The 12,483-nt window shown below is 40.1% G+C and overlaps 1 long non-coding RNA gene across 1 annotated transcript; it reads left to right on the forward strand.

Moving 5' to 3' along the window:
• Positions 1 to 10,423: 10,423 nt before the first annotated feature.
• On the forward strand, positions 10,424 to 12,223 carry LOC145052644 (uncharacterized). The gene is made up of 2 exons (XR_013684118.1): positions 10,424 to 11,501; positions 11,738 to 12,223. It is a non-coding gene; the product is annotated as an uncharacterized LOC145052644 (long non-coding RNA).
• Positions 12,224 to 12,483: the final 260 nt, after the last annotated feature.

Below are 12,483 nucleotides of genomic sequence, written 5' to 3' on the forward strand. Positions count from 1 at the left end.
AACCATTTTTCATTCTTGAACTAAACTATGCATATACACTTATACCCTTATATATGTATTGGTGTTATATTTTTGGTGTCTTATTACAATGAAAGAACACACATGTATTAAACTTTCTTATAATGCAATGGATGATGTTGTGGCTTGTTTATTATATTACACTGTTGTGATACTGTATATGACGTCCTCCACCCCTGAACGTTTCTGCCGTTCGTGGTTTTGGGGTGTGACAGATTGGTATCAGAGCATTGTTTATAGTGAATTAAGTATATCAACCCATAAAAGATATACTAACTATAAATACATGGGATCAAAACACTCTGTCTAAGAGTTATACTTTTAAATAATAAAATATTTAACAAAGTATACGTGCCTTCATTCATACTAAAATCAGTGTCACAACGACAAGAAGAAAAGTATTACGATTGTTGAATATTACAAGTAAGCCTGGGGATATATGGTCAGTCTTGGGAATGGCATAGCCTGATCAACTATGCTGGTCCGAGGAGTGATTAGAATATGCTCAAGAATGGTTGTAATATGGCAACAAGTCTAAAAACTTACCAACACAACCATAAAGAAATACCATATGGGTATTTGGTCTTACTATAAGTACCTTAGTCAGTCGTCTATCTTAACTATTCCTTCGGTTGTTGAACTATAGGGATTAGTCCATGGGACACATTCATTTATCATTTATTCTTATCCATGTCGTCATCTTTTAAACGTATAGTTAAAGATGCCGCCACGCAGAAGTACAAGGCGTAATCCAATCAACGAAACACCGATACCACCACCTCCACCACCGCCTGTACCCCTTCAACCACCTAATCCTTTCAATGCCAGCATGTTCCAGGCAGCTTTCACAGCAGCAGTTGCAGCTGCTGTGTCAGCAATCAACGCTCCTATCCCTAGTGGATCGGGAACAGGTGCACCTCGCTCGAACCACGGCGAAAGCCATGGAGACCCTCGGGAATGCACTTACAAGGATTTCACGAACGCCAAACCCCGCAGCTTCAATGGAACTGGGGGTGTTATGGTGTTGAGACAGTGGATTGAGAAGATGGAATCTGTCTTCGAGATCTGCGGATGCCAAGAAGGCAACAAGGTCAAGTTCGCAGCTTGTACCTTCTCTGACCGAGCACTAACATGGTGGAACAGCCATGTTAACTATCTAACTTTGGTGGTGGCATATTCCATCGGCTGGGAAAAGTTGAAAGACATGCTGATGAAAGAATATTGTCCTCGAGGTGAAATACAAAAGCTCGAGCAAGAATTCTGGGGTCTTCAAATGGTAGGATCCGACATCACTACCTACACAAATAGGTTTTGTGATTTGGCAAACTTATGCCCTGATATGGTTGCTCTCCAGAGCAAAAAGATCGAAAGATATATCTGGGGACTGTCGCCCCAGATCCAGTCAAGTGTGATCGCTTCCAGGCCTATTACCTTTGATAGCGCCAAGGAACTGGCACAATCCCTCATCGATCACCGGAAACCTCAGAACACAACAATCCCTACACCTATACCACAAAAGTCCAACCCCGACTTCAACAAGAAGGGGTGGAATAAGAGGAAAAGAGGGACTTCGCAAGAATCCTCCAATAAGCAACTTGTGGCGATCAATGCTGCCACAGTGACTCCTGTTGTCCCTGCGAACCCCTTACCAACAAAGTCATATGCTGGAACTCTCCCGAAGTGCACCAAGTGCAACTTCCACCAACACGGACCTTGCAGGGAGATGTTCTGCTCTAACTGCAACAGACAGGGGCACACCGCTCGTTACTGCAAGGCTCCAACAGTTCAAGCCGCCCAGGTCCCAAATGTCGGTATGGGCCAAACTTGCTACGGTTGTGGCGAGGTGGGTCACTACAAGAGGAACTGCCCTAAAGCAGGAATGGCTGGAGGGGTAGGAAGAGTTATGGCCCTAGGCCACGAGGAAGCAGTGGATGATCCTACGATAGTTACTGGTACGTTCCTCCTCGATAACTCATATGCTTGCATACTTTTCGATAGTGGAGCCGAGAAAAGTTTTGTGAGTCACAAATTTGCACACCTGCTTAAACAAAAACCATGTGCATTAGATAATCCATTCACGGTAGAAATGACTAACGGGAAAACAGAGTGTACAAACTGCATATACGTAGGTTGTGCTTTAACTTTAGATGGCCATACTTTCAAGATAGATCTCATGCCAGTCACAATTAAATGTTTTGACGTTATCATTGGTATAGATTGGTTGAGTCTTCTTTGTGCCGACATTATGTGCTTCGAAAAAGCAGTTCGTCTTAACCTTCCTAACAACGAAACTCTAATTATCTACGGCGACAAACCCAGTACGAGCCTTCGCATCATTTCGTGCATTCAAGCCCAGAAGTGATTGCGGAAGTAGTACCATGCATTTCTCGCACACGTCGTCGATACCAGTCAAGAACTGAAAGACATCCAGAAAATCCCAGAAGTACGCGACTTCCCCGACATATTCCCAGAAGAACTTCCCGGTTTACCACCACAACGCCAAGTCGAGTTCAGAATCGACTTAGTGCCAGGGGCTACCCCCGTAGCCAAATCCCCGTATCGTCTGGCACCGGTTGAAATGCAGGAACTTTCCAGTCAACTTAGCGAACTTCTCAAGAAGGGATTCATTCGACCAAGCTTCTCACCATGGGGAGCACCGGTCTTGTTCATCAAGAAGAAAGATGGATCGTTTCGCATGTGCATCGACTATAGAGAACTCAACAAACTTACCATTAAAAATCGATATCCTTTGCCCCGCATTGACGATTTGTTTGATCAACTTCAAGGAGCCAACTACTTCTCGAAGATAGATCTGCGATCCGGATACCACCAACTACGAGTGTTAGAGGAGGATGTTCCCAAGACAGCTTTCCGAACTCGTTATGGACACTACGAGTTTGTAGTGATGCCATTCGGATTAACTAACGCGCCCGCAGTATTCATGGATCTGATGAATAGGGTGTGTCGTCCTTACATAGATCAATTCGTCATCGTCTTCATTGATGACATACTCATCTACTCTCGAAGTAAGGAGGAACATAGTCTACATCTCCGTAAAATCTTAGAGACATTGCGATCGGAGAAGCTCTACGTGAAGTTCTCAAAGTGCGAATTTTGGATTCGGCGAGTCGAATTTTTGGGTCATGTGGTTAGTGAAGAAGGTATACACGTGGACCCCTCCAAGATCAAAGCCATTGAGAACTGGACAGCACCAAAGACACCTACCGAAATTCGTCAATTTCTAGGTCTCGCTGGCTACTATCGCAGGTTCATTCAGAACTTCTCCAGCATAGCGAAACCTCTTACAACCCTGACCCAGAAGGGCGTGGCCTTTGACTGGGAAGAGAAACAAGAAAGAGCGTTCCAAACGCTCAAACGAGCCTTGTGCACCGCCCCGATACTATCCCTTCCCGAAGGAATATAAGACTTCATTGTCTATTGTGGTGCATCCAATCAAGGACTCGGATGTGTTCTGATGCAGCGAGGTAAAGTAATCGCCTATGCCTCGAGACAGCTAAAGACACATGAGGTTAACTACACAACCCACGATCTTGAACTAGGAGCGGTGGTGTTCGCTCTGAAGATCTAGCGACATTACCTGTATGATACAAAAAGAACGATCTTTACAGACCATAAGAGTCTACAACACATTTTCGACCAGAAAGAGCTCAACATGAGACAACGACGGTGGGTCGAGCTACTCAGCGATTACGAATGCGAAATTCGTTATCATCCGGGTAAAGCCAATGTAGTAGCCGACGCCCTAAGTCAGAAAGAATATTCTGGTCGTAGGGTCAAATCTTTGACTCTAACTATCCATTCACACTTGTCCACACAAATAAAGGAGGCTCAGCTCGACGCTTTGAACCCTGAAAACGTGGCTGGTGAATCCCTTAGAGGGATGGATAAGAACCTAGAAGCCAAGGGTGGCGGAGCCTTATACCTCATGGATCGGATCTGGACACCGAAACACGGTGGCTTCAGAGACTTGGTCATGACTGAAGCTCACAACACTCGTTATTCCGTCCACCCGGATTCAGATAAGATGTATCTGGATCTTAAAAAGTTATACTGGTGGCCTAACATGAAAGCAGATATTGCTACCTTCGTGAGTAAATGCCTTACTTGAAAGGTCAAGGTTGAATACCAGAAACCCTTCGGTCTCCTACAACAACCGGAGATACCAAAATGGAAGTGGGAGCGGATCACTATGGACTTCATAACCAAGTTGCCCAAGACAACGGGTGGACTTGATTCCATATGGGTCATCGTCGATAGACTGACCAAGTCTGCACACTTCCTACTGATCAAAGAAACAGACAAGATGGAGAAACTCACCAGAATTTACATTAGGGATATTGTAAGGCTGCACGGTGTACCTTTATCTATCATCTCAGATCGAGATAGTAGATTCACTTCGAGGTTCTGGCAGTCATTACATAATTCCCTAGGAACTAGGCTGGACATGAGTACAGCCTACCATCCACAGACCGACGGGCAAAGTGAAAGAACTATCCAAACCTTATAAGATATGTTGCGTGCATGTGTGATTGACTTTGGAAAAGCTTGGGATACCCATTTACCTCTTGTCGAGTTTTCCTACAACAACAGTTATCACACGAGCGTAAAGACACCTCCATTCGAGGCCCTCTATGGCCGAAAGTGCAGATCCCCTCTGTGCTAGGCTGAGGTGGGTGATACCCAGTTAGCTAAGGGGCGAGCTCCCGAAAGCACTCTCACGGGTCCGGAGATCATTCGGGAAACGACAGAGAAGATCGTTCAAATTCGTGAACGATTGAAAGCCTCTAGAGACCGATAGAAAAGCTACGCTGACAAGCGTAGGAAACCATTGGAGTTCCAGGTAGGCGACCGAGTCCTACTGAAGGTCTCACCCTGGAAGGGCTTGATACGCTTTGGAAAGCGTGGGAAGCTAAATCCAAGATACATAGGGCCTTTCAAGATTCTTGCGAGAATCGGTCCTGTAGCTTACAAACTCAATCTACCGCAAGAACTCAGTAACGTACATCCTACCTTCCACGTGTCAAACTTGAAAAAGTGTTTGTCCGACGAGACTCTTGTAATCCCACTCGACGAGATCAAGATCAACGAGAGCCTCAACTTCGTGAAGGAACCAGTTGAAATCATGGACCGAGAGGTCAAGCAAACCAAACAAAGTCCCATCCCTATCGTGAAGGTCCGCTGGAATGCAAAGCGAGGACCTGAATTCACCTGGGAACGCGAAGATCAGATGAAACACAAGTACCCACATCTGTTTCCCTAATCCACAAGTGTTTTCTTACTTTAAATTTCGGGACGAAATTCCCTCTAACGGGGGGATGATGTGACAACCCGATATTTCAACTCTTTGTAATGACCTAAAATTCGAGTATTGTAATCACTTTTGAGTTAATAAAATTCACTTTGATATTAAAAAGTCCAAAAAGTTCCTATTTAAATTTCTTCTATGTTTAAATGTCATCAAACCATGATCGTACGTAAAAAGAACGCCCAAATCCGACTTCGTATATTGAAGTTATGATTTTTCCAAGTTCAGCTTAGCAACAGACAGCTAAAAACTCGAATCGGAGATCGAGCGACTTTTGGCCGGAATGATCTAAACGAGAATCGAAGGTCTCGTCAATGGTATTTCAGCGGTAAAAAGTCTGGCAAAAACCGACGTCAGATAAAGAAGTTATGAATTTTTGAAGAAATTCCTTAATCACGTCATTTTAATAAATAAATAATAAAAATAATTTCATAATTTGCCAACGGAATCTAAACGAAAGTTGTAGATCGTAGTCTCACCTTCGCGTGGATATAAAGAACGTCGAAAACGGAGTTCGTATGAAGGAGATATGAATTTTAGAAGTTTATTTAAAATAAATATAAATTTAATTATAAACTCCCGGTATTATCCGAAGGGGAGTCATCGGATAGGACCGGAGTACGCCCTGCATACCTTCGTACGCCCCGCGTACTCAGATCAAGGGCCTCGGATCGTCCACGTCCCCCTATGTGAAGCTTCCGACCCGCCCCGTTCCAACCCGCCCCATCCGACCCGTCCCATCCGATCTGTCCCATCCGAAGCCGAGGCAGTCGAGGACTCGCTCATGCATGACGTACGCGTACGCGCTGCGTACGAGCGTACGCCCCGCGTACGAGGCTTCTCAGACCCCCCTATAAATAGAATGCGAGGCTTTCCGAAAAAAATGCTCATTTCTCTCCTTTCTCTCACGATCTTGCCTCGATTTCCGTGCCCGTTCAAACCCGAAGCTCTGGTCTTTTTGCTCAAGTCCCAAGGGTCGATTTTACTCCCGAGAATCCCGAGAAAAATCCGTTTCCCGAGACGAAACTCTGCCCGGTTTTCCATCTCGCTATCTTCAAACTTCCAAGTGAGTTCATACCCCTAATCAATGTTTTAAATAATCCTAAATGCTTTAGTAGGGGGGGGGAATACAAGTAGAAACAAACATGTTATTAAATCATTGATACGTATTTTTATAAACAGTTTTCACATACTACAAAATGTGATGCATGAATTGGTTTTAAATCTTAAGAACACATTCTTATCAAAGGTTTTACCTTGAAATGTATATTGAAATGACCTCAGGTTATTGTTAATCATTGTTTCAAAACACATAAGATGTCTTACAAAACCATTTTTCATTCTTGAACTAAACTATGCATATACACTTATACCCTTATATATGAATTGATGTTATATTTTTGGTGTCTTATTACAATGAAAGAACACACATGTATTAAACTTTACTTATAATGCAATGGATGATGTTGTGGCTTGTTTATTATATTACATTGTTGTGATACTGTATATGACGTCCTCCACCCCTGAACGTTTCCGCCGTTCGTGGTTTTGGGGTGTGACATTTATGTTGCAAATATTATGTCCCATTGGTGTGTTCTCAAATGATATTACTCTTCTGTTAAAGCTATGGAGATTTGAACAACCACCTCTTGAGCATGCGATTGGGGATATAACTTCAGTAGGGTCTCAATTAATTCAAAAAAGAATTACAAGGATATAAACAGCTCATAATCAAAGAGGTATATCAGCTCTTTTTCTATTTTTACTAGTATATAGGTTATCTTATTGCACTTTGTTAACTTCTTAAACCCGTAAATATTTGGATCTGTCTTCATATGGAGTTCTACCGTAATTTCAGCCTCAACACAAATTTCATCATTCAAATTTGGTCCCAAGTATGGTGGAAATGTTGTGACCTCAAGCATTGCCATGGGTAGGCTAAATACAGCCTAGATTTCATATTTCTAATTTCCATTATTATTACTTTGAAAAAAAATTCTTTTTAATATGTCCATGATTCAATTTTTTTCCTTTATACTTCAGGGTTATTACAAGTAGAGACTATAACAACAACAATATTGAGGCCTCTCATCCTTTTATCACACATCAACTATTCCATTTACCCATGTTTTACCCAACATATTTGTAGATAAAAATACATATACAATTTAAACCTATATAAAACGTTCATTCAACACCCATCTCAAATAAAAATATTAATATATATACACATAGCACGTATCTTATAGAAAATACTTCATATCTATGTGTAAGATGAAAGTGAATATACACTCACATGATAAGACGGATGTTGGACAACACTTCGTCCCTTAAAACAATCTTTTTCGATGAAACCGGGATGTTTTCTAAAAAACCGGGCTTCACGCGGGCAAAGTTTCGTCTCGAATAACTCTTTTATCGGGATCTTGGGTCTCTCCGGGACTTGCTTACGATGCTAGGATGTTATTCTAGGCTTAGGGGTACTTAGTGTAGGTAAAAAGAAAGTACGAGGTGAAAAAGAGAAAAGTTTGTAACCAAAAATCGGCTGGCTTCGGATCCCATTTATAGGAGGCCGAATCTCCTTATTACGTTGGGCGTAATTGTTCGGTACATGGGGCGTACTGCCTCGGAAGGCTCTTCGTTGGGCGTACGAAGTGGATCAGATTGGACGCATCAAGGCTATGACACATGTCCCTCATACAAAGGAGTGGGGAGGGTGACCGACTCCGGATCACTTACACGAGTACGCTGGGAGTACTCCTTCGCACCAGCCTCGAAGTGTGTGCCCAAAACTTCAAAATTTTGTAACTTTCACATACGATTTCCGTTTTTGATGTTTTTTATATCCACGCGTAGGTGAAATTATGCTCCACAACTTTTGTTTAGACTCCGTCGGCTAATTTTGACTTTATTTTTAAAGTTATATTTTTAACAGGCCGGGACAGGAAAAGTCCGTTAAAAATTCATAACTTCTTCATCAGACGTCCGTTTTCGTCTGTCTTTTTACTGTTAAACTACTATCGACGAGATCTTAGATTCTCGTTTAGGTTGTTTCGGCTAAAAATCACTCGATCTAAAATTCGAGTTTCGGACTGCATACTGCTAAGCTGAAAGTTAGAAAAATCACAACTTCCTCGTACGAAGTCAGATTTGGGCATTCTTTTTATGCACGCTCTCGGTTTAACGAACACTTTGGCTTTCGTTTAGGTTACTAATGCTAAAAAGCACTTTATTGTGATTTCACTTTTTACATCACACAGTGTTGTGCCGGTTCTGTCGCGAAACTTCGACATGTCATAACTTCTTCGTTATAACTGGGATTTCAGTATTCTTTATATCTCTATAATCCTTGTTTCAACCACTACAAGTTTCTTCATTTATATCGGGTTCATCTAATATTTATTTTCGACACTTATTTTTATGTTTAATTCATTAAACCATAAAAATTAAGTATAAAACACATATGCTCAAATAATACATTTTTATCACCTCAAAACAAGTTGCAAAGGTTGACCTAAAGTATTACATCATCATTAATGTCCAGCCTAGAAACGCGGGCATTACATTTTAACAATGATGTAATAAAAAGAAATTTAAGTACGTTGTTATTTCCTGTATTTCTCCTAATTTTTATTTCATGGTCTTGTAATATAATTACATGGATCAGGTTAGAGAACAATGTTTGCTGTTCCTGAACTTGAAAATGAAGTTAAACTTATTTGGTGCTTACAAGACACTCAGGAATGAACCAGATCAAAATGAAAATAATATCCATCATTTAAAATGGTCCCTCTAGTAAGAATTACCTCTCTCTCACACACACACACATACACACACTTTCTTACTTCTCTCTCTCTCTCTCTCTCTCTCTCTCTCTCTCTCTTTCTCTCACACACACACACACATACACACACTAAGTTATATGTTATTGAATGTGTACTTGGTTGCAGGTGTGAGTGTATGGAAGCGCATGAAATGGAAAAGATGTCATCAAAGCTTTAGTAGTGATGACTACATCATGCTGGGGACACCTTATAGGTTTTATTATTTTGTATAAATATGTAAATTATTTTTATATTGTCGATATGTATTTGAAATTTATGTTTATAATGTATCAAATATTGAAACTTTTTACTTTCATATTTTATTGATTTTAAAATATGAATTTGATGTATATTTTAAGATTCTTTTGTTTTGAATATATAAAAAATTTGGAGTTTTCTTGAAATTAATTTTTTTTATAATGCTAGGATCCGTCGGTAATCTATTATAAGAAAATCCGTTGGTAATCCGTTGTAGGATATTCTGTCGGTAATCCATTACCGAATCATTACGTCGGCATTCCGTTACAAATACAAATCCGTAGGTAATCCGTTATTTATTACCGGCGGAAAAATCCGTCGCTAAAAATTTCTTGAAGCCGTCGGAAATCTGTTACAACAATTAGCGACAAGAATATACCGACGAATTTTGGTTTGTTACAATTCCGTCGGTAAAGAGTATTAGTGACGGATTAACGACGGTTTTGGCCGTCGGTAATGCTCTTTTTTGTAGTAGTGAGTGTATGGTACGTACTATCATTGCTAATAATCAATACAACCTTGTACTCCGTATGCTTTATGTGTACTTCTAATTCCACTTCTATTATGTAGCAATTCTGTAACATTGTCATACAACATCTTTAGGATGAGTTGTGGCATAATTGAACATAAATAGAGTAAAACCAAACTTTTATGACAAGCTTTTATAGACTTTTGTGTTAATAACCCTACTTAAAAGTAGCAAATTATAAGAAAAACTTTGACACGCTTTTATAGACTTTTGTGTTAATAATCGTACATAAAACTAGCAAATTATAAGAAAAAACTTATACAACATATACAAAAATAATAATAATAATGATTATCTAATTTTCGAAAAACCTTTAAGAAAATTAGTCGTTCAAGAGAAACTAGAGAAAAATAAATTTTGCCTCCAATAATTAATCCTACTTTTACTACCATGTGTCTTGGTCTGCCACTAGTCCCTCCACTTTGGCCTTGATATGAATCGTTACTTTTTGTAATATGAATCGTTACTTTTTGTAGCATATATGTCTTGGTCAGTTATCTAACTCCTCATTTTCTCTTCCTTCTTGTAGCTGAAGGCTTTGTTTTTCCCAACTATCATCAACGTCGCTGCCCCTTTCGACTTTAATTCTTTGTAAGTTTTAGCTTTGTTTCCTATTTTTGATAGATCATCAAAACGATGTCTGTCCTAAAACAGTTTGAACACCTAAAAATACAACTAGAAGCTATAGAATCAACCACAAACAACTTTTCTAAAGAGAGCTGCATCGGGAAAGGAGGCTTTGGGAAAGTGTACAAGGGAGAACTCCTCCATTCGATGGGGCATACCACGGTTGCCATAAAACGTTTAGATCGTTCATTTGGGCAAGGAGACTCTGAGTTTTGGAAGGAGGTGATTATGCTTTCAGTTTACAGGCATGAAAATATTGTCTCCCTCTTGGGGTTTTGTGATGAGAAAGGCGAGAAGATCCTTGTGTATGAGTATTCATCCAGAAGAAGTCTCGACTTACATCTGAACAACAAGGATCTAACATGGGTTCAACGCCTTACGATTTGCATCGGGGTGGCTCGTGGAATAGCATACCTTCATAATCCAGCAGGTACTCAACAAAGAGTATTGCATAGAGATATTAAAAGTTCCAACATTCTTTTAGATGAAAATTGGAATGCCAAGATAGCCGATCTTGGTCTATCTAAATTTGGTCCTGCAAACCAGAACTACACATTCCTTGTCACCAATAATAGAGTTGGCACTATTGGGTATTGTGATCCGCTATATTTAGAAAGTGGGATACTAACAAAGGAGTCAGACGTTTACTCATTTGGTATAGTCCTATTTGAAGTTTTTTTGTGGAAGATTGTGTTTTGAAAGCAATGATAAGCTTCAATCTTTTACTCAACTGGTCCGAAAACATTACAGACAGAAGAACCTAAATGAAATTATTTGGGGTAATATAAAGGAAGAAATACATCCTACCTCTTTGGAGGTGTTTTCAGTAATTGCTTATCAATGTTTGAAGAATGACAGTGAAAAACGTCCATTAATGGAGGACGTCGTGACACAACTTGAAACTGCCCTCGAATATCAAGTAACTTATGTTCTTTCTCTTCTTTCATAAGAAAAACCTAAGAAAATGAGAAAAAAAAATAATAAAACGAATGTCCTAAGTCATCCCACAAGTATATCCATGCCGGACCAAAAATATATTGTTCATTACTTTTGGTTCATTAAGATAATATATAACCTAAAACATATAATCCGACTCTCTCTAGTGTGCTTTCTCCTGTCTCTCTCTAATGTGCTACCTTCTTGTGCTTCTTGCAGGTTAACATAGACGGCATCTCACCGGTACCTCAAATCCAGAGTAAGCTTACCGGATACCTCAAGGGAAACGACTACTACCACTGGTAGCCGAAACCCGGCCCAATAAGGGGGCAAGTTAGACGTTGACCCGGGTCATGATATGGTTTGGGCCTTTGGGGCCCCATAATTAATTCTAATATATAAATATATATGTTGGGTAGCGGTTTTTGATGTATTGCGTCTATTGGTCTCGGTTATTAGTCCAAGGTTTGTAACTCCGGTTTGGGTCTGTCCAACCGAGAGCCTGATAGGGTTTAGTATAAATATATATGCTTGCATGCATATTAGGTTAATGATTGATAGCGATAACGATAGAAAAGATTATTACGATAGATCAGTGCATTATTTCTTTATCGTTCTTGTAAACCCTAAATCCTCTACAGTGGAAGTTCTTTATCGAGCTCTGCTGAGGATTGTTGATCTAATCATTCGACATACTTTGATCCATACTTGTGTTCTTACAGTTTTCTTGTTTATTATTTTACCTGTTATAAAGATCCAAACGATCTTCAAGTTAGTTTCATAACTTATCAATTGGTATCAGAGCAGGAGGCTATGTAATTCATACACTTTTTTTCCTGTGAAAAAGGTTGCGATTAGGGTTATTCCGCATTTACTGATATTTATTGAGCCGTCATCCCATAATTGACGTAACTCGGTATTTATTGTTTTGCCCTAATTTAATACATTACAAGTCTGATCTTTTA

Source organism: Lactuca serriola, chromosome 5, assembly GCF_051521515.1.
Source record: "Lactuca serriola cultivar US96UC23 chromosome 5, Lser_US96UC23_V15, whole genome shotgun sequence".
Lineage (NCBI taxonomy): Eukaryota > Viridiplantae > Streptophyta > Magnoliopsida > Asterales > Asteraceae > Lactuca > Lactuca serriola.